Source organism: Somniosus microcephalus, chromosome 9 (genome assembly GCF_052327205.1).
Source record: "Somniosus microcephalus isolate GS21.2 chromosome 9, FLI_Smic_1.0, whole genome shotgun sequence".
Taxonomy (NCBI): Eukaryota; Metazoa; Chordata; class Chondrichthyes; order Squaliformes; family Somniosidae; genus Somniosus; species Somniosus microcephalus.
Window position 1 is genome coordinate 40,320,298 of NC_140995.1, and position 24,027 is coordinate 40,344,324.

Consider the following 24,027-nt stretch of genomic DNA (forward strand, 5'->3'; position numbering starts at 1 on the left):
TGTTACTGACACTGGGGGGGATCGTTACTGGCACTGGGGGGATTGTTACTGACACTGGGGGGGATTGTTACTGACACTGGGGGGGATTGTTACAGGCACTGGGGGGGATTGTTACTGACAATGTGGGGGATTGTTAATGACACTGGGGGGACTGTTAATGACACTGGGGGGATTGTTACTGACACTGGGGGGATTGTTACTGACACTGGGGGGGATTGTTACTGGCACTGGGTGTGATTGTTACTGACACTGGGGGTATTGTTACTGACACTGGGGGGATTGTTACAGACTCTGGGGGGATTGTTACTGACTCTGGGGGTGATTGTAAGTGACTCTGAGGGGGATTGTTACTGACACTGGGGGGGATTGTTACTGACACTGGGGAAGAATTGTTACTGACACTGGGGGGGGGATTATTACTGACACTGGGGGGGATTGTTACTGACACTGTGGGGGATTGTTACTGACACTGTGGGGATTGTTACTGACACTGCGGTGGATTGTTACTGACACTGGGGGGGATTGTTAATGAAACGGATGGGATTGTTACTGACACTGGTGGGGATTGTTACTGACACTGGGGGGATTGATAATGACACTGGGGGGTTTGTTACTGACAGTGGGGGGGATTGTTACTTACACTGGGGGGGTTTGTTACTCGCACTGTGGGGGATTGTTACTGACATTGGGGGGGATTGTTTTTGCCATTGGAGGGGGATTGTTACTGACACAGGTGGGGGATTGTTGCTGAAACTGGGAGGTGGGTTGTTACTGACACTGGGGGCAAATGTTACTCACACTGGGGGGGAATGTTACTGACACTGGGGGGATTGTTACTGACACTGGGGAGGGACTGTTACTGAAACTGGGGGTGTTGTTACTGACACTGGGGTCGATTGTTACTCACACTGCGGGGGAATGTTGCTGAGACTGGGGGGAATGTTTCTGACACTGGGGTGGATTGTTACTGAAACTGGGGGGGATTGTTACTGACTCTGGGGGTGTTTGTAAGTGACTCTGAGGGGGATTGTTACTGACACTGGGGGGGATTGTTACTGACACTGGGGAAGAATTTTTACTGACACTGGGGGTGGATTATTACTGACACTGGGGGGGATTGTTACTGACACTGGGGGGGATTGTTACTGACACTGTGGGGGGATTGTTACTGACACTGGGGTGGATTGTTACTGACACTGGGGGGGATTGTTAATGAAACGGATGGGATTGTTACTGACACTGGTGGGGATTGTTACTGACACTGGGGGGATTGATAATGACACTGGGGGGGATTGTTACTGACATTGGGGGGGATTGTTTTTGCCATTGGAGGGGGATTGTTACTGACACAGGTGGGGGATTGTTACTCACACTGGGGGGGAATGTTACTGACACTGGGGGGATTGTAACTGACACTGGGGAGGGACTGTTACTGAAACTGGGGAGGTTGTTACTGACACTGGGGGTGATTGTTACTCACACTGCAGGGGAATGTTACTGACACTGGGGGGGAATGTTACTGACACTGGGGGGGATTGTTACTGATACTGGGGGGGATTGTTACTGACTCTGGGGGGATTGTTACTGACTCAGGGGGTATTGTTACTGACACTGGGGGGATTGTTACTGACACTGGGGGAATTGTTACAGACACTGGGGGGGGTTTGCTTCTGACACTGGGGGGATTGTTACTGACACTGGGGGGCTTGTTACTAACACTGGGGGGGTTGTTACTGTCACTGGGGGGATTGTTACTGACATTGGGGGGATTATTACTGACACTGGGGGGGATTTTTACTAACACTGCGGGGGATTGTTACTGACACTGGGGGGGATAGTTACTGACACCTAGCTGGGTGGCATTCTTAGTGACATGGGGGGATTGTTACTGACACTGGGGGGGATTGTTACTGACACTGGAGGCGACTGTTACTGACACTGGGGGAGATTGTTACTGACGTGGGTTGATTGTTACTGACACTGGTGGGGATCGTTACTGATACTGGGGGCGATTGTTACTGCCTCTGGTGGGGCGATTGTTACTGACACTGGGGGTGATTATTACTGACACTGGGAGGGATTGCTACTGACACTGGGGGGATTGTTACTGACACTGGGGGGATTGTTACTGACACTGGCGGGATTGTTACTGACACTGGGGGGATTGTTACAGACACTGGGGGGGATTGTTACTGACACTGGGGGGATTGTTACTGACACTGGGGGGATTGTTACTGACACGGGGGGGATTTTTACTGACACTGGGGGGATTGTTACTGACACTGGGGGGGATTGTTACTGACACCTAGCTGGGTGGCATTGTTACTGACATGGGGGGGATTGTTACTGACACTGGGGGGGATTGTTACTGACACTGGAGGCGATTGTTACTGACACTGGGGGAGATTGTTACTGACGTGGGTTGATTGTTACTGACACTGGTGGGCATCGTTACTGATACTGGGGGCGATTGTTACTGCCTCTGGTGGGGCGATTGTTACTGACACGGTGGGGATTGTTACTGACTCTGGTGGTGGGATTGTTACTGACACTGGGGGTGATTATTACTGACACTTGGGGGGATTGCTGCTGACACTGGAGGCGATTGTTACTGACACTGTGGGGGATTGTTACTGACACTGTGGGTTGTTGTTACTGACACGGGGGGATTGTTACTGACAGTGGGCTTGGTGGGATTGTTTCTGACACTGGACTGGGTGGGATTGTTACTGACACTGGGGGGATTGTTACTGCCACTGGGGGGATTGTGACCGACGCTGGGGGGGATTGTTACTGACACTGGGGGGATTGTTACTGACACTGGGCGGGATTGTTACTGACACTGGGGGGGGATTGTTACTGACACTGGGGGGGGTTGATACTGACACTGGGGGGGATTGTTACTGACATGGGGGGGTTTGTTACTGACATGGGGGGATTTTTACTGACACTGGGGGGGATTGTTACTGACACTGAGGGGGGATTGTTGCTGACACTGGGGGGGATTGTTACTGACACGGGGGTTTTGTTACTGATACTGGAGGGAGGATTGTTACTGACACTGGGGGGGATTGTTACTGACATGGGAGGAATTGTGACTGAGATTTGGCTGATGGGGCTTGTTACACGTGGGGGGAATTGTTACTGACACTGGGGGGGATCGTTACTGACACGGGGGGATTGTTACTGACACTGGGGGTTGTTGTTACTGACATGGGTGGATTGTTACTGACAGTGGGCTTTGGGGGTATTGTTACTGACACTGGGGGGGGATTGTTAGTGACACTGGGGTGGATTCTTACTGACAATGGGGGGATTGTTACTGACACTGGGGGAGGATTGTTACTGACACTGGGTGAGATTGTTACTGACACGGGGGGGATTGTTACTGACACTGGGGGAGATTGTCACTGACACTGGGGGGGGATAGTTACTGACATTGGGGGATTGTTACTGACACTGGGCTGGGTCGGATTGTTACTGACACTGGGGGGGAGTGTTACTGACACGGAGGGGATTGTTACTGACACTGGGGGGGATTGTTAGTGACACTGGGGGTGATTTTTATTGACACTGGTGGGGACTCTTACTGACACGGCGGGGTTGCGACTGACACTGGGGGGGATTGTTACTGACACTGGTGGCGGGGATTGTTACTGACGCTGGGGGAAATGTTCCTGAAACTGGGCAGATTGTTACTGACATGGGGGGGATTGTTACTGACACTGGGGGAGATTGTAACTGACACTGGGGGGGATTGTTACTGACACTGGGGGGGATTGTTACTGACACTGGGGGGGATTGTTACTGATGCTGGGGGTATTGTTACTGACACGGGGGGATTGTTACTGACACTGGGGGTATTGTTACTGCCACGGGGTGGGGATTGTTACTGACACTGGGGGGGATTGTTACTGACACGGGGGGGATTGTTACTGACACGGGAGGATTGTTACTGACACTGGGGTGGATTGTTATTGACACTGGGGGGGGATTGTTAATGACATGGGCGGGATTGTTACTGACACTGGGGGGGATTGTTACTGACACTGGGGGGGATTGTTACTGACACTGGGGGGGATTGTTACTGACACTGGTGGGGACTCTTACTGACACTGGGGAGATTGTTACTGACACTGGGAGGGGGAGTGTTACTGGCACGGTGGGGATTGTTACTGACACTGGGGGGGATTGTTAGTGACACTGGGGGGATTGTTACTGACACTGGGGGGATTGTTACTGACACAGGGGGGATTGTTACTGACACATGGGGGGATTGTTACTGACACTGGGGGGATTGTTACTGACACTGGGGGGAGATTGTTACTGACACTGGGGGGGATTGTTACTGACTCTGGTGGGGCAATTGTTACTGACACTGGGGGGGATTGTTACTGACTGGTGCAGGGATTGTTACTGAAACTGGGGGAGGTTGTTACAGACACTGGGGGGGATTGTTACTGACACTGTGGGGGATTGTTACTGACTCTGGTCGGGCGATTGTTACTGACACTGGGGAGGGGATTGTTACTGACTCTGTTGGGGGGATTGTTACTGACACTAGGGGAGATTGTTACTGACACTGGGGGGGACTGTTACTGAAACTGGGGGGGATTGTTACTGAAACTGGGGGGAATGTAACTGAAACTGGGGGGGATTGCTACTGACACTGGGGGGGATTGTTACTGACACTGGGGGTTGTTGTTACTGACACGGGGGATTGTTACTGACAGTGGGCTTGGGGGGATTGTTTCTGACACTGGACTGGGTGGGATTGTTACTGACACTAGGGGGATTGTTATTGACACTGGGGGTGGGTTTGTTACTGACACTGGGGGGGATTGTTACTGACACTGGGGATGATTGTTACTGACACTGGGGGGATTGTTACGGACACTGGGGGGATTGTTACTGACACTGGGCGGGATTGTTACTGACACTGGGGGGGATTGTTACTGACACTGGGGGGGGGTTGATACTGACACTGGGGGGGATTGTTACTGACATGGGGGGGTTTGTTACTGACATGGGGGGGATTTTTACTGACACTGGGGGGGATTGTTACTGACACTGAGGTGGGATTGTTGCTGACACTGGGGGGGATTGTTACTGACACGGGGGGTTTGTTACTGATACTGGAGGGAGGATTGTTACTGACACTGGGGGGGATTGTTACTGACATGGGAGGAATTGTGACTGAGATTTGGCTGATGGGGCTTGTTACACGTGGGGGGAATTGTTACTGACACTGGGGGTTGTTGTTACTGACATGGGTGGATTGTTACTGACAGTGGGCTTTGGGGGGATTGTTACTGACACTGGGGGGGATTGTTAGTGACACTGGGGTGGATTCTTACTGACAATGGGGGGATTGTTACTGACACTGGGGGAGGATTGTTACTGACACTGGGTGAGATTGTTACTGACACGGGGGGGATTGTTACTGACACTGGGGGAGATTGTCACTGACACTGGGGGGTGATAGTTACTGACACTGGGGGGACTGTTACTGACACTGGGCTGGGTCGGATTGTTACTGACACTGGGGGGGAGTGTTACTGACACGGTGGGGATTGTTACTGACACTGGGGGGGATTGTTAGTGGCACTGGGGGGATTGTTACTGACACAGGGGGGATTGTTACTGACACAGGGGGGATTGTTACTGACACATGGGGGGATTGTTCCTGACACTGGGGGGATTGTTATTGACACTGGGGGGGGATTGTTACTGACACTGGGGGTGATTTTTATTGACACTGGGGGGATTGTTACTGACACAGGGGGGATTTTTACTGACACTGGGGGGATTGTTACTGACACTGGGGGGGATTGTTACTGACACCTAGCTGGGTGGCATTGTTACTGACATGGGGGGGATTGTTACTGACAATGGGGGGGATTGTTACTGACAATGGAGGCGATTGTTACTGACACTGGGGGAGATTGTTACTGACGTGGTTTGATTGTTACTGACACTGGTGGGCATCGTTACTGATGCTGGGGGCGATTGTTACTGCCTCTGGTGGGGCGATTGTTACTGACACGGTGGGGATTGTTACTGACACTGGGGGTGATTATTACTGACACTGGGGGGGATTGCTGCTGAAACTGGAGGCGATTGTTACTGACACTGTGGGGGATTGTTACTGACACTGTGGGTTGTTGTTACTGACACGGGGGGATTGTTACTGACGGTGGGCTTGGTGGGATTGTTTCTGACACTGGACTGGGTGGGATTGTTACTGACACTGGGGGGATTGTTACTGCCACTGGGGGGATTGTGACCGACGCTGGGGTGGATTGTTACTGACACTGGGGGGATTGTTACTGACACTGGGCGGGATTGTTACTGACACTGGGGGGGGATTGTTACTGACACTGGGCGGGGGTTGATACTGACACTGGGGGGGATTGTTACTGACATGGGGGGGTTTGTTACTGACATGTGGGGATTTTTACTGACACTGGGGGGGATTGTTACTGACACTGAGGGGGGATTGTTGCTGACACTGGGGGGGATTGTTACTGACACGGGGGGTTTGTTACTGATACTGGAGGGAGGATTGTTACTGACACAGGGGGGGATTGTTACTGACATGGGAGGAATTGTGACTGAGATTTGGCAGATGGGGCTTGCTCCATGTGGGGGGAATTGTTACTGACACTGGGGGGGATCGTTACTGACACGGGGGGATTGTTACTGACACTGGGGGTTGTTGTTACTGACATGGGTGGATTGTTACTGACTTTGGGCTTTGGGGGTATTGTTACTGACACTGGGGGGGGATTGTTAGTGACACTGGGGTAGATTCTTACTGACAATGGGGGGATTGTTACTGACACTGGGGGAGGATTGTTACTGACACTGGGTGAGATTGTTACTGACACGGGGGGGATTGTTACTGACACTGGGGGAGATTGTCACTGACACTGGGGGGGGATAGTTACTGACATTGGGGGATTGTTACTGACACTGGGCTGGGTCGGATTGTTACGGACACTGGGGGGGAGTGTTACTGACACGGTGGGGATTGTTACTGACACTGGGGGGGATTGTTAGTGACACTGGGGGGATTGTTACTGACACAGGGGGGATTGTTACTGACACAGGGGGGATTGTTACTGACACATGGGGGGATTGTTCCTGACACTGGGGGGGATTGTCACTGACACTGGGGGGCATAGTTACTGTCACTGGGGGGGGGATTGTTACTGACACTGGGCTGGGTGGGATTGTTACTGACACTGGGAGGGGGAGTGTTACTGGCACGGTGGGGATTGTTACTGACACTGGGGGGGATTGTTAGTGACACTGGGGGGATTGTTACTGACACTGGGGGGATTGTTACTGACACAGGGGGGATTGTTACTGACACATGGGGGGATTGTTACTGACACTGGGGGGATTGTTACTGACACTGGGGGGAGATTGTTACTGACACTGGGGGGGATTGTTACTGACTCTGGTGGGGCAATTGTTACTGACACTGGGGGGGATTGTTACTGACTGGTGCAGGGATTGTTACTGAAACTGGGGGAGATTGTTACAGACACTGGGGGGGGATTGTTACTGACACTGTGGGGGATTGTTACTGACTCTGGTCGGGCGATTGTTACTGACACTGGGGAGGGGATTGTTACTGACTCTGTTGGGGGGATTGTTACTGACACTAGGGGAGATTGTTACTGACACTGGGGGGGACTGTTACTGAAACTGGGGGGGATTGTTACTGAAACTGGGGGGAATGTAACTGAAACTGGGGGGGATTGCTACTGACACTGGGGGGGATTGTTACTGACACTGCGGGTTGTTGTTACTGACACGAGGGATTGTTACTGACAGTGGGCTTGGGGGGATTGTTTCTGACACTGGACTGGGTGGGATTGTTACTGACACTAGGGGGATTGTTATTGACACTGGGGGTGGGGTTGTTACTGACACTGGGGGGGATTGTTACTGACACTGGGGATGATTGTTACTGACACTGGGGGGATTGTTACGGACACTGGGGGGATTGTTACTGACACTGGGCGGGATTGTTACTGACACTGGGGGGGGATTGTTACTGACACTGGGGGGGGGTTGATACTGACACTGGGGGGGATTGTTACTGACATGGGGGGGTTTGTTACTGACATGGGGGGGATTTTTACTGACACTGGGGGGGATTGTTACTGACACTGAGGTGGGATTGTTGCTGACACTGGGGGGGGATTGTTACTGACACGGGGGGTTTGTTACTGATACTGGAGGGAGGATTGTTACTGACACTGGGGGGGATTGTTACTGACATGGGAGGAATTGTGACTGAGATTTGGCTGATGGGGCTTGTTACACGTGGGGGGAATTGTTACTGACACTGGGGGTTGTTGTTACTGACATGGGTGGATTGTTACTGACAGTGGGCTTTGGGGGGATTGTTACTGACACTGGGGGGGGATTGTTAGTGACACTGGGGTGGATTCTTACTGACAATGGGGGGATTGTTACTGACACTGGGGGAGGATTGTTACTGACACTGGGTGAGATTGTTACTGACACGGGGGGGATTGTTACTGACACTGGGGGAGATTGTCACTGACACTGGGGGGGTAGTTACTGACACTGGGGGGACTGTTACTGACACTGGGCTGGGTCGGATTGTTACTGACACTGGGGGGGAGTGTTACTGACACGGTGGGGATTGTTACTGACACTGGGGGGGATTGTTAGTGACACTGGGGGGATTGTTACTGACACAGGGGGGATTGTTACTGACACATGGGGGGATTGTTCCTGACACTGGGGGGATTGTTACTGACACTGGGGGGGGATTGTTACTGACACTGGGGGTGATTTTTATTGACACTGGTGGGGACTCTTACTGACACGGGGGGGGGGTGCTACTGACACTGGGGGGGATTGTTACTGACACTAGTGGCGGGGATTGTTACTGACGCTAGGGGGAATGTTCCTGAAACTGGGCAGATTGTTACTGACATGGGGGGGATTGTTACTGACACTGGGGGAGATTGTTACTGACACTGGGGGGGATTGTTACTGACACTGGGGGGGATTGTTACTGACACTGGGGGGGATTGTAACTGATGCTGGGGGTATTGTTACTGACACAGGGGGATTGTTACTGACACTGGGGGTATTGTTACTGCCACGGGGTGGGGATTGTTACTGACACTGGGGGGGATTGTTACTGACACGGGGGGGATTGTTACTGACACGGGGCGATTGTTACTGACACTGGGGTGGATTGTTATTGACACTGGGGGGGATTGTTAATGACACGGGCGGGATTGTTACTGACACTGGGGGGGATTGTGACTGACACTGGGGGGGATTGTTACTGACACTGGGGGGGATTGTTACTGACACTGGTGGGGTCTCTTACCGACACTGGGGAGATTGTTACTGGCACTGGGGGGGATTGTTACTGACACTGGGTGAGATTGTTACTGACACTGGGGGGATTGTTACTGACACTGGGGGGGATTGTCACTGACACTGGGGGGCATAGTTACTGTCACTGGGGGGGGGATTGTTACTGACACTGGGCTGGGTGGGATTGTTACTGACACTGGGAGGGGGAGTGTTACTGGCACGGTGGGGATTGTTACTGACACGGGGGGGATTGTTAGTGACACTGGGGGGATTGTTACTGACACTGGGGGGATTGTTACTGACACAGGGGGGATTGTTACTGACACATGGGGGAATTGTTACTGACACTGGGGGGATTGTTACTGACACTGGTGGGGACTCTTACCGACACTGGGGAGATTGTTACTGGCACTGGGGGGGATTGTTACTGACACTGGGTGAGATTGTTACTGACACGGGGGGGATTGTTACTGACACTGGGGGGGATTGTCACTGACACTGGGGGGCATAGTTACTGTCACTGGGGGGGGATTGTTACTGACACTGGGCTGGGTGGGATTGTTACTGACACTGGGAGGGGGAGTGTTACTGGCACGGTGGGGATTGTTACTGACACGGGGGGGATTGTTAGTGACACTGGGGGGATTGTTACTGACACTGGGGGGATTGTTACTGACACAGGGGGGATTGTTACTGACACATGGGGGAATTGTTACTGACACTGGGGGGATTGTTACTGACACTGGGGGGAGGTTGTTACTGACACTGGGGGGGATTGTTACTGACTCTGGTGGGGCAATTGTTACTGACACTGGGGGGGATTGTTACTGACTGGTGCAGGGATTGTTACTGAAACTGGGGGAGATTGATACAGACACTGGGGGGGGATTGTTACTGACACTGGGGGGGATTGTTACTGACTCTGGTCGGGCGATTGTTACTGACACTGGGGAGGGGATTGTTACTGACTCTGGTGGGGGTATTGTTACTGACACTAGGGGAGATTGTTACTGACACTGGGGGGTACTGTTACTGAAACTGGGGGGGATTGTTACTGAAACTGGGGGGATTGTAACTGAAACTGGGGGGGATTGCTACTGACACTGGGGGGGATTGTTACTGACACTGGGGGTTGTTGTTACTGACACGGGGGATTGTTACTGACAGTGGGCTTGGGGGGATTGTTTCTGACACTGGACTGGGTGGGATTGTTACTGACACTAGGGGAGATTGTTACTGACACTGGGGGGGACTATTACTGAAACTGGGGGGGATTGTTACTGAAACTGGGGGGATTGTAACTGAAACTGGGGGGGATTGCTACTGACACTGGGGAGGATTGTTACTGACACTGGGGGTTGTTGTTACTGACACGGGGGATTGTTACTGACAGTGGGCTTGGGGGGATTGTTTCTGACACTGGACTGGGTGGGATTGTAACTGACACTAGGGGGATTGTTACTGACACTGGGAGTGGGGTTGTTACTGACACTGGGGGGGATTGTTACTGACACTGGGGATGATTGTTACTGACACTGGGGGGATTGTTACGGACACTGGGGGGATTGTTACTGACACTGGGTGGGATTGTTACTGACACTGGGGGATTGTTACTGACACTGGGGGGGATTGTTACTGACACTGGGGGTTTGTTACTGACACTGGGGGTGGATTGTTACTGGCCCTGGCAGTGATTGTCACTGACAATGGGGGGGATTGTTACTGACACTGGTGGTTGTTACTGCCACGGGGGAATTGTTACTGACAGTGGGCTTGGGGGGATTGTTTCTGAAACTGGACTAGGTGGGATTGTTACTGACACTGGGGAGATTGTTACTGACACTGGTGGGGATTGCTACTGACACTGGGGGGATTGTTACTGACACTGGGGGGGATTGTTCCTGACACTGGGGGGATTGTTCCTGACACTGGGGGGATTGTTACTGACACTGGGGGGGATTGTTACTGACACTGGGGGGATTGTTACTGACAGTGGGGGGAGATTGTTACTGACACTGGGGGGGGGTTGTTAATGGCACTGGGTGGATTGTTACTGACACTGGGGGGGATCGTTACTGACACTGGGGGGGATTGTTGCTGACACTGGGGGGGATTGTTACTGACACTGGGGGGGGATTGTTACTGACACTGGGGGGGATTGTTACTGACACTGGGGGGGATTGTTACTGACACTGGGGGGGATTGTTACTGCCTCTGGTGGGGCGATTGTTACTGACACTGGGGGTGATTATTACTGACACTGGGAGGGATTGCTACTGACACTGGAGGCGACTGTTACTGACACTGGGGGTATTGTTACTGACACTGTGGGTTGTTGTTACTGACACGGGGGTATTGTTACTGACGGTGGGCTTGGTGGGATTGTTTCTGACACTGGACTGGGTGGGATTGTTACTAACACTGGGGGGATTGTTACTGACACTGGGGGGATTGTGACCGACGCTGGGGGGGATTGTTACTGACACTGGGGGGGATTGTAACTGACACTGGGCGGGATTGTTACTGACACTGGGGGGGGATTGTTACTGACACTGGGGGGTGGTTGATACTGACACTGGGGGTGATTGTTACTGACATGGGGGGGTTTGTTACTGACATGGGGGGGATTTTTACCGACACTGGGGGGGGATTGTTACTGACACTGAGGGGGGATTGTTGCTGACACTGGGGTGGGATTGTTACTGACACGGGGGGATTGTTACTGATACTGGAGGGAGGATTGTTACTGACACTGGGGGTAATTGTTACTGACATGGGAGGAATTGTGACTGAGATTTGGCTGATGGGGCTTTTTACACGTGGGGGGAATTGTTACTGACACTGGGGGGGATCGTTACTGTCACGGGGGGATTGTTACTGACACTGGGGGTTGTTGTTACTGACATGGGTGGATTGTTACTGACAGTGGGCTTTGGGGGGATTGTTACTGACACTGGGGGGGGATTGTTACTGACACTGGGGTGGATTCTTACTGACAATGGGGGGATTGTTACTGACACTGGGGGAGGATTGTTACTGACACTGGGTGAGATTGTTACTGACACGGGGGGATTGCTACTGACACTGGGGGAGATTGTCACTGACACTGGGGGGGGATAGTTACTGACACTGGGGGGATTGTTACTGACACTGGGCTGGGTCGGATTGTTACTGACACTGGGGGGGAGTGTTACTGACACGTTGGGGATTGTTACTGACACTGGGGGGGATTGTTAGTGACACTGGGGGGATTGTTACTGACACGGGGGGGATTGTTACTGACACAGGGGGGTTTGTTACTGACACATGGGGGGATTGTTACTGACACTGGGGGGATTGTTACTGACACAGGGGGGGGATTGTTACTGACACTGGGGGTGATTTTTATTGACACTGGTGGGGACTCTTACTGACACGGGGGGTTGCTACTGACACTGGGGGGGATTGTTACTGACACTGGTGGCGGGGATTGTTACTGACACTGGGGGGATTGTTCCTGATACTGGGCGGATTGTTACTGACATGGGGGGGAATGTTACTGACACTGGGGGGGATTGTTACTGACACTGGGGGGGATTGTTACTGACAGTGTGGGGGATTGTTACTGACACTGGGTGTATTGTTACTGACATGGGGGGATTGTTACTGACACTGGGGGTATTGTTACTGCCACGGGGTCGGGATTGTTACTGACACTGGGGGGGATTGTTACTGACACGGGGGGGATTGTTACTGACACGGGGGGATTGTTACTGACACTGGGGTGGATTGTTACTGACACTGGGGGGGTTTGTTAATGACACGGGCGGGATTGTTACTGACACTGGGGGGGATTGTTACTGACACTGGGGGGGATTGTTACTGACACTGGGGGGGATTGTTACTGACACTGGTGGGGACTCTTACTGACACTGGGGAGATTGTTACTGGCACTTGGGGGGATTGTTACTGACACTGGGAGAGATTGTTACTGACACTGGGGGGCATAGTTACTGTCACTGGGGGGGGATTGTTACTGACACTGGGCTGGGTGGGATTGTTACTGACACTGGGGGGGGAGTGTTACTGGCACGGTGGGGATTGTTACTGACACTGGGGGGGATTGTTAGTGACACTGGGGGAATTGTTACTGACACTGGGGGGGATTGTTACTGACACTGGGCGGGATTGTTACTGACACTGGGGGGTTTGTTGCTGAGTCTGGTGGGGCGATTGTTACTGACACTGGGGGGGATTGTTACTGACTCTGGTGCAGGGATTGTTACTGAAACTGGATTAGATTGTTACAGACACTGGGGGGGGGTTGTTACTGACACTGGGGGGATTGTTACTGACTCTAGTAGGGGGATTGTTACTGACACTGGGGGGGATTGTTACTGACACTGGGGGGGCATTGTTACTGATACAGGAGGGAGGATTGTTACTGAAACTGGGGGGGATAGTTACTGACATGGGAGGAATTGTTACTAACATTCGGCTGGGGGGGCTTGTTACTCACACGTGGGGGGAATTGTTACTGACACGGGGGGATCGTTACTGACATTGGGGGGATTGTTACTGACACTGGTGTTTGTTGTTACTGGCACGGGTGGATTGTTACTGACAGTCGGCTTGGGGGGATTGTTATTGACACCGAGCTGGGTGGCATTGGAACTGACACATGGGGGGATTGTTACTGACACTGGGGGGGATTGTTACTGACACTGGGGGGATTGTTACTGACACTGGGGGGGATTGTTACTGACACTGTGGGCATTGTTACTGACACTGGGGGGGATTGTTACTGACACTGGGCGGGATTGTTACTGACACTGGGGGGATTGTTGCTGGCACTGGGGGGGATTGTTACTGACACTGGGGGGGATTGTTACTGACACTGGGGGGATTGTTACTGACACTGGGGGTTTGTTACTGACACTGGGGGTGGATTGTTACTGGCCCTGGTGGCGATTGTTACTGACAATGGGGGTGATTGTTACTGACACTGGGGGTTGTTACTGCCACGGGGAGATTGTTACTGACAGTGGGCTTGGGGGGATAGTTTCTGAAACTGGACTAGGTGGGATTGTTACTGACACTGGGGGGATTGTTACTGACACTGGTGGGGATTGTTACTGACACTGGGGGGATTGTTACTGACATTGGGGGGGATTGTTACTGACACTGGGGGGATTGTTACTGACACTGGGGGGATTGTTACTGACACTGGGGGGGATTGTTACTGACACTGGGGGGATTGTTACTGACACTGGGGGGAGATTGTTACTGACACTGGGGGGGTTGTTAATGGCACTGGGGGGATTGTTACTGACACTGGGGGGGATCTTTACTGACACGGGGGGATTGTAACTGACACTGGGGGGGATTGTTACTGACACTAGGGGGGGTTGTTACTGATACAGGAGGGAGGATTGTTACTGACACTGGGGGGATAGTTACTGACATGGGAGGAATTGTTACTAACATTGGGCTGGGTGGGCTTGTTACTCACACGTGGGGGGATTTGTTACTGACACGGGGGGATCGTTACTGACATTGGGGGGATTGTTACTGACACTGGGGTTTGTTGTTACTGGCACGGGTGGATTGTTACTGACAGTCGGCTTGGGGGGATTGTTATTGACACCGAGCTGGGTGGCATTGTTACTGACACTGGGGGGATTGTTACAGACACGGGGGGGATTGTTACTGACACTGGGGGGATTGTTACTGACACTGGGGGTGTTGTTACTGACACGGGGGGGATTTTTACTGACACTGGGGGGATTGTTACTGACACTGAGGGGGATTGTTACTGACACCTAGCTGGGTGGCATTGTTACTGACACTGGGGGGGGGATTGTAACTGATCCTGGGGGGGGATTGTTACTGATACTGGAGGGAGGATTGTTACTGACACTGGGGGGGATTGTTACTGACATGGGAGGAATTGTTACGAGCATTGGGCTGGGGGTGCTTGTTTCTCACACGTGGGGGGGATCGTTCCTGACACTGGGGGGGATCTTACTGACACGGGGGAATTGTTACTGACACTGGGGTTTGTTGTTACTGACACGGTTGGATTGTTACTGACAGTGGGCTTGAGGGGATTGTTACTGACAACGAGCTGGGTGGCATTGTTACTGACACTGGGGGGGATTGTTATTGACACTGGGGGGGATTGTTACTGACACTGGGGGGGGATTGTTACTGACACTGGGGGGGATTCTTACTGACACTGGGGGGGATTGTTACTGACACTGGGGGGGATTGTTACTGATACCGGGTGAGATTGTTACTGACACGGGGGGATTGTTACTGACACTGGGGGGGATTGCCACTGACACTGGGGGGGATAGTTACTGACACTGGAGGGGATTGGTACTGACACTGGGCTGGGTGGGATTGTTACTGACACTGGGGGGGATTGTTACTGACACGGGGGGGATTGTTACTGACACTGGGGGGGATTGTTAGTGACACTGGGAGGATTGTTATTGACACTGGGGGGATTGTTACTGACACAGGGGGGATTGTTACTGACACTGGGGGGGATTGTTACTGACACTGGGGGGGGATTGTTACTGATACAGGAGGGAGGATTGTTACTGAAACTGGGGGGATAGTTACTGACATGGGAGGAATTGTTACTAACATTCGGCTGGGGGGGCTTGTTACTCACACGTGGGGGGAATTGTTACTGACACGGGGGGATCGTTACTGACATTGGGGGGATTGTTACTGACACTGGGGTTTGTTGTTACTGGGACGTGTGGATTGTTACTGACAGTCGGCTTGGGGGAATTGTTATTGACACCGAGCTGGGTGGCATTGGAACTGACACATGGGGGGATTGTTACTGACACTGGGGGGGATTGTTACTGACACTGTGGGGATTGTTACTGACACTGGGGGGGATTGTTACTGACACTGTGGGCATTATTAACTGACACTGGGGTGGATTGTTACTGACACTGGGCGGGATTGTTACTGACACTGGGGGGATTGTTGCTGGCACTGGGGGGGATTGTTACTGACACTGGGGGGGATTGTTACTGACACTGGGGGGATTGTTACTGACACTGGGGGTTTGTTACTGACACTGGGGGTGGATTGTTACTGGCCCTGGCGGCGATTGTTACTGCCAATGGGGGTGATTGTTACTGACACTGGGGGTTGTTACTGCCACGGGGAGATTGTTACTGACAGTGGGCTTGGGGGGATAGTTTCTGAAACTGGACTAGGTGGGATTGTTACTGACACTGGGGGGATTGTTACTGACACTGGTGGGGATTGTTACTGACACTGGGGGGATTGTTACTGACACTGGGGGGGATTGTTACTGACACTGGGGGGATTGTTACTGACACTGGGGGGATTGTTACTGACACTGGGGGGGATTGTTACTGACACTGGGGGGATTGTTACTGACACTGGGGGGAGATTGTTACTGACACTGGGGGTGGTTGTTAATGGCACTGGGGGGATTGTTACTGACACTGGGGGGGATCTTTACTGACACGGGGGGATTGTAACTGACACTGGGGGGGATTGTTACTGACACTGGGGGGGGTTGTTACTGATACAGGAGGGAGGATTGTTACTGACACTGGGGGGGATAGTTACTGACATGGGAGGAATTGTTACTAACATTGGGCTGTGGGGGCTTGTTACTCACACGTGGGGGGATTTGTTACTGACACGGGGGGATCATTACTGACATTGGGGGATTGTTACTGACACTGGGGTTTGTTGTTACTGACACGGGTGGATTGTTACTGACAGTCGGCTTGGGGGGATTGTTATTGACACCGAGCTGGGTGGCATTGTTATTGACACTGGGGGGATTGTTACTGACACTGGGGGGAATTGTTACTGACACTGGGGGGATTGTTACTGACACTGGGGGAGATTGTTACTGACACTGGGGGGGATTGTTACTGACACTGGGCGGGATTGTTACTGACACTGGGGGGATTGTTACAGACACTGGGGGGGATTGTTACTGACACTGGGGGGATTGTTACTGACACTGGGGGTGTTGTTACTGACACGGGGGGGATTTTTACTGACACTGGGGGGATTGTTACTGACACTGAGGGGGATTGTTACTGACACCTAGCTGGGTGGCATTGTTACTGACACTGGGGGGTGGATTGTACCTGATCCTGGGGTGGGATTGTTACTGATACTGGAGGGAGGATTGTTACTGACACTGGGGGGGATTGTTACTGACATGGGAGGAATTGTTACGAGCATTGGGCTGAGGGTGCTTGTTTCTCACACGTGGGGGGGATCGTTCCTGACACTGGGGGGGATCTTACTGACACGGGGGGATTGTTACTGACACTGGGGTTTGTTGTTACTGACACGGTTGGATTGTTACTGACAGTGGGCTTGAGGGGATTGTTACTGACAACGAGCTGGGTGGCATTGTTACTGACACTGGGGGGGATTGTTATTGACACTGGGGGGGATTGTTCCTGACACTGGGGGGGGATTGTTACTGACACTGGGGGGGATTCTTACTGACACTGGGGGGGATTGTTACTGACACTGGGGGGGATTGTTACTGATACTGGGTGAGTTTGTTACTGACACGGGGGGATTGTTACTGACACTGGGGGGGATTGTTACTGACACTGGGGGAGATTGTTACTGACATGGGGGGAATGTTAGTGACACGGGGGGTTGTTACTGACACTGGGGGTTTCTTAATGACACTGGGGGGATTGTTACTGACACTGGGGGGGATTGTTACTGACACAGGGGGGATTGTTACTGACACTGGAGGCGATTGTTACTGACACTGGGGGGATTGTTACTGACACTGGGGGGGGATTGTTATGACACTGGGGGGGTTGTTACTGACACTGGGATTTGTTGTTACTGACATGGGTGGATTTTTACTGAATGTGGGCTTGGGGGGATTGTTACTGACACCGAGCTGGGTGGCATTGTTACTGACACTGGGGGGGATTGTTACTGACACTGGGGGGGGCATTGCTCCTGACACTGGGGGGGGATTGTTACTGACACTGGATGAGATTTTTACTGACACGGGGGGATTGTTACTGACACTGGGGGGGATAGTTACCGACACTGGGGGGGATTGTTACTGACACTGGGGGGGAATGTTACTGACACTGGGCTGGGTGGGATTGTTATTGACACTGGTGGGAATTGTTACTCACACTGGGGTGGATTGTTACTGACACTGGGGGGCTTGTTACTGACATGGGGGGATTGTTACTGACACGGGGGGGATTCTTACTGATACTGGGGGGATTGTTACTGACACTGGGGGGGATTGTTACTGACACTGGGCTGGGTGGGATTGTTACTGACAACGAGCTGGGTGGCATTGTTACTGACACGGGGGGATTGTTACTGATACTGGGGGGATTTTTACTGACAATGGGGGGGATTGTTACTGACAATGGGGGGGAATGTTACTGACACTTGGGGGGATTGTTACTGACACGGGGGGAATTGTTACTGACACTGGTGGGGAGATTGTTACTGACATGGGGGTGGGGGATTGTTACTGACACTGGGGGGATTGTTACTGACACTGGGGGGATTGTTACTGACACTGGGAGGGATTGTTACTGACTCTGGTGGGGCGATTGTTACTGACACTGGGGGGGATTGTTACTGACTCTGGTGGGGGGATTGTTACTGACACTGGGGGGGGATCGTTACTGACACTGGGGGGAGATTGTGACACTGGGCTGGGGAGGGGGAATTGATCCTGACACTGGGGGAGATTGTTACTGACACTGGGGGGGTTTGTTACTGACACTGGGGGTTGTTGTTACTGACACGGGGGGATTGTTACTGACAGTGGGCTTGGGGGGATTGTTTCTGACACTGGACTGGGGACGTGTGGTGATTATTCTTTATGTTTAGTAAGAAGTATTGTGATTGGTTGTTTGTTTCCTGCCTTGGGATATATGCTGTAATCTCATTGGTAGTTGATGTCATGTGATTTGTGGTGGCCATCATAAATTCAGTTCTTTCCAGCCTTTAGTTGGGACTGGGTGTTGAAAGATGTGCTACAGGATTTTTAAGTTAATAAAGCTTAGATTAGAAAGGCAAATCTATTCTTCATTTCAGGGGGATTGTTACAGACACTGGGGGGATTGTTACTGACACTGGGGTGGATTGTTACTGACACGGGGGAGATTGTTACTGACACTGCGGGGATTGTTACTGACACTGGGGGGTATTGTCACTGACACTGGGTGGGATTGTTACTGACACTGGGCGGGATTGTTACTGACACTGGGGGGATTGTTACTGACACTGGGGGGATTGTTACTGACACTGGGGGGATTGTTCTGACACTGGGGGGGATTGTTACTGACACTGGGAGGGATTGTTACTGAAACTGGGGGTGGGGATTGTAACTGACACTGGGGGGGATTGTTACTGACATGGGAAGAATTGTTATGAACATTGGGCTGGGGCTGCTTGTTACTCACACGTGGGGGGAATTGTTACTGACACGGGGGGGATCGTTACTGACACGGGGGGAATGTTACTGACACTGGGGTTTGTTGTTACTGACACGGTTGGATTGTTGCTGACAGTGGGCTTGAGGGGATTGTTACTGACAACGAGCTGGGTGGCATTGTTACTGACACTGGGGGGGATTGTTACTGACACTGGGGGGGATTGTTACTGACACTGGGGGGATTGTTACTGACACTGGGGGGGATTGTTACTGACAGAGGGGGATTGTTACTGACACTGGAGGCGATTGTTACTGACACTGGGGGGATTGTTACTGACACTGGGGGGGGATTGTTATGACACTGGGGGGGTTGTTACTGGCACTGGGATTTGTTGTTACTGACATGGGTGGATTGTTACTGAATGTGGGCTTGGGGGGATTGTTACTGACACCGAGCTGGGTGGCATTGTTACTGACACTGGGGGGGATTGTTACTGACACTGGGGGGGGCATTGCTCCTGACACTGGGGGGGGATTGTTACTGACACTGGATGAGATTGTTACTGACACGGGGGGATTGTTACTGACACTGGGGGGGATAGTTACCGACACTGGGGGGGATTGTTACTGACACTGGGGGGGATTGTTACTGACACTGGGCTGGGTGGGATTGTTATTGACTCTGGTGGGAATTGTTACTCACACTGGGGGGGATTGTTACTGACACTGGGGTGCTTGTTACTGACATGGGGGTATTGTTACTGACACGGGGGGGATTCTTACTGATACTGGGGGGATTGTTACTGACACTGGGGGGGATTGTTACTGACACTGGGCTGGGTGGGATTGTTACTGACAACGAGCAGGGTGGCATTGTTACTGACACGGGGGGATTGTTACTGATACTTGGTGAGTTTGTTACTGACACGGGGGGGGATTGTTACTGACACTGGGGGGGATTGTCACTGACACTGGGGAGGATAGTTACTGACACTGGGGGGGATTGTGACTGACACTGGGCTGGATGGGATTGTTACTGACACTGGGGGGGATAGTTACTGACACTGGGGGGGATTGTTACTGACACTGGGGGGGATTGTTCGTGACACTGGGAGGATTGTTATTGACACTGGGGGATTGTTACTTACACAGGGGGGATTGTTACTGACACTGGGGGGGATTGTTACTGACACTGGGGGGGATTGTTAGTGACACTTGCGGGATTGTTAGTGACACTGGGCGGATTGTTACTGACACAGGGGGGATTGTTACTGACACTGGGGGGGATTGTTACTGACAATGGGGGGGAATGTTACTGACACTTGGGGGGATTGTTACTGACACGGGGGGGAATTGTTACTGACACTGGTGGGGAGATTGTTACTGACATGGGGGTGGGGGATTGTTACTGACACTGGGGGGATTGTTACTGACACTGGGGGGTTTGTTACTGACACTGGGAGGGATTGTTACTGACTCTGGTGGGGCGATTGTTACTGACACTGGGGGGGATTGTTACTGACTCTGGTGGGGGGATTGTTACTGACACTGGGGGGGGATCGTTACTGACACTGGGGGGAGATTGTGACACTGGGCTGGGGAGGGGGGATTGATCCTGACACTGGGGGAGATTGTTACTGACACTGGGGGGGTTTGTTACTGACACTGGGGGTTGTTGTTACTGACACGGGGGGATTGTTACTGACAGTGGGCTTGGGGGGATTGTTTCTGACACTGGACTGGGGACGTGTGGTGATTATTCTTTATGTTTAGTAAGAAGTATTGTGATTCGTTGTTTGTTTCCTGCCTTGGGATATATGCTGTAATCTCATTGGTAGTTGATGTCATGTGATTTGTGGTGGCCATCATAAATTCAGTTCTTTCCAGCCTTTAGTTGGGACTGGGTGTTGAAAGATGTGCTACAGGATTTTTAAGTTAATAAAGCTTAGATTAGAAAGGCAAATCTATTCTTCATTTCAGGGGGATTGTTACAGACACTGGGGGGATTGTTACTGACACTGGGGGGGATTGTTACTGACACGGGGGGGATTGTTACTGACACTGGGGGGATTGTTACTGACACTGGGGGGTATTGTTACTGACACTGGGTGGGATTGTTACTGACACTGGGCGGGATTGTTACTGACACTGGGGGGGGTTGTTACTGACACTGGGGGGATTGTTACTGACACTGGGGGGATTGTTCTGACACTGGGGGGGATTGTTACTGACACTGGGAGGGATTGTTACTGACACTGGGGGTGGGGATTGTAACTGACCCTGGGGGGGGATTGTTACTGATACTGGAGGGAGGATTGTTACTGACACTGGGGGGGATTGTTACTGACATGGGAAGAATTGTTACTAACATTGGGCTGGGGGTGCTTGTTACTCACACGTGGGGGGAATTGTTACTGACACTGGGGGGGATCGTTACTGACACGGGGGGAATGTTACTGACACTGGGGTTTGTTGTTACTGACACGGTTGGATTGTTACTGACAGTGGGCTTGAGGGGATTGTTACTGACAACGAGCTGGGTGGCATTGTTACTGACACTATGGGGGATTGTTACTGACACTGGGGGGGATTGTTACTGGCACTGGGGGGGATTGTTACTGACACTGGGGGGGATTCTTACTGACACTGAGGGGGATTGTTACTGACACTGGGGGGATTGTTACTGATACTGGGTGAGTTTGTTACTGACACGGGGGGATTGTTACTGACACTGGGGGGGATTGTCACTGACACTGGGGGGGATAGTTACTGACACTGTGAAGGAATTGTTACTGACACTGGGCTGGATGGGATTGTTACTGACACGGGGGGAATATTTACTGACATGGGGGGATTGTTACTGACACTGGGGGGGATTGTTAGTGACACTGGGAGGATGTTATTGAGACTGGGGGGATTGTTACTGACACAGGGGGGATTGTTACTGACACTGGGGGGATTGTTACTGACACTGGGGGGATTGTTACTGACACTTGGGGGGATTGTTAGTGACACTGGGCGGATTGTTACTGACACGGGGGGATTGTTACTGACACTGGGGAATTGTTACTGACACTGGGGGTATTGTTACTGACACTTGGGGGGATTGTTACTGACACTGAGGGGGGAATTCTTACTGACACTGAGGGGGGAATTGTTACTGACACTGGTGGGGAGATTGTTACTGACATAGGGGTGGGGGATTGTTACTGACACTGGGGGGATTGTTACTGACACTGGGGGGATTGTAACTGACACTGGGGGGGATTGTTACTGACTCTGGTGGGGGGGTTGTTACTGACACTGGGGGGGATTGTTACTGACACTGGGGGGGTTGTTACTGACATTGGGGGGATTGTTACTGAATCTGCTGGGGTGATTGTTACTGACATTGGTGGGGATTGTTACTGACTCTGGTGGGGGGATTGTAACTGACACTGGGGGGGATTGTTACTGACACTGTGGGGGATTGTTACTGACACTGGAGGCGATTGTTACTGACACTGGGGGAGATTGTTACTGACATGGGGGGATTGTTACTGACACTGGGGGGGATCGTTACTGACACTGGGCGGGTTTGTTACTGAAACTGGGATTTGTTGTTACTGACACGGGTGGATTGTTACTGACAGTCACCTTGGGCGGATTGTTACTGACACCGAGCTGGGTGGCATTGTTACTGACACGGGGGGGGATGGTTACTGACACTGGGGGGGATTGTTACTGACACTGTGGGGGATTGTTACTGACACTGGAGGTGATTGTTACTGACACTGGGGGAGATTGTTACTGACATGGGGGGATTGTTACTGACACTGGGGGGGATCGTTACTGACACTGGGCGGGATCGTTACTGACACTGGGGGGGGATTGTTACTGACACAGTGGGGGGCGGATTGTTACTGACACTGTGGGGTTTTGTTACTGAAACTGGGGGGGGGAATTGTTACTGACACTGATGGGGAATTGTTACTAAAATTCGCTGAGGATTGTTACTGACACTGGGGGGGATCGTTACTGACACTGGGGGGAGATCGTGACACTTGGCTGGGGAGGGGGGATTGATCCTGACACTGGGGGAGATTGTTACTGTCACTGGGGGGGTTTGTTACTGACACTGGGGGTTGTTGTTACTGGCACAAGGGGATTTTTACTGACAGTGGGCTTGGGGGGATTGTTTCTGACACTGGACTGGGGGGGATTGTTACAGA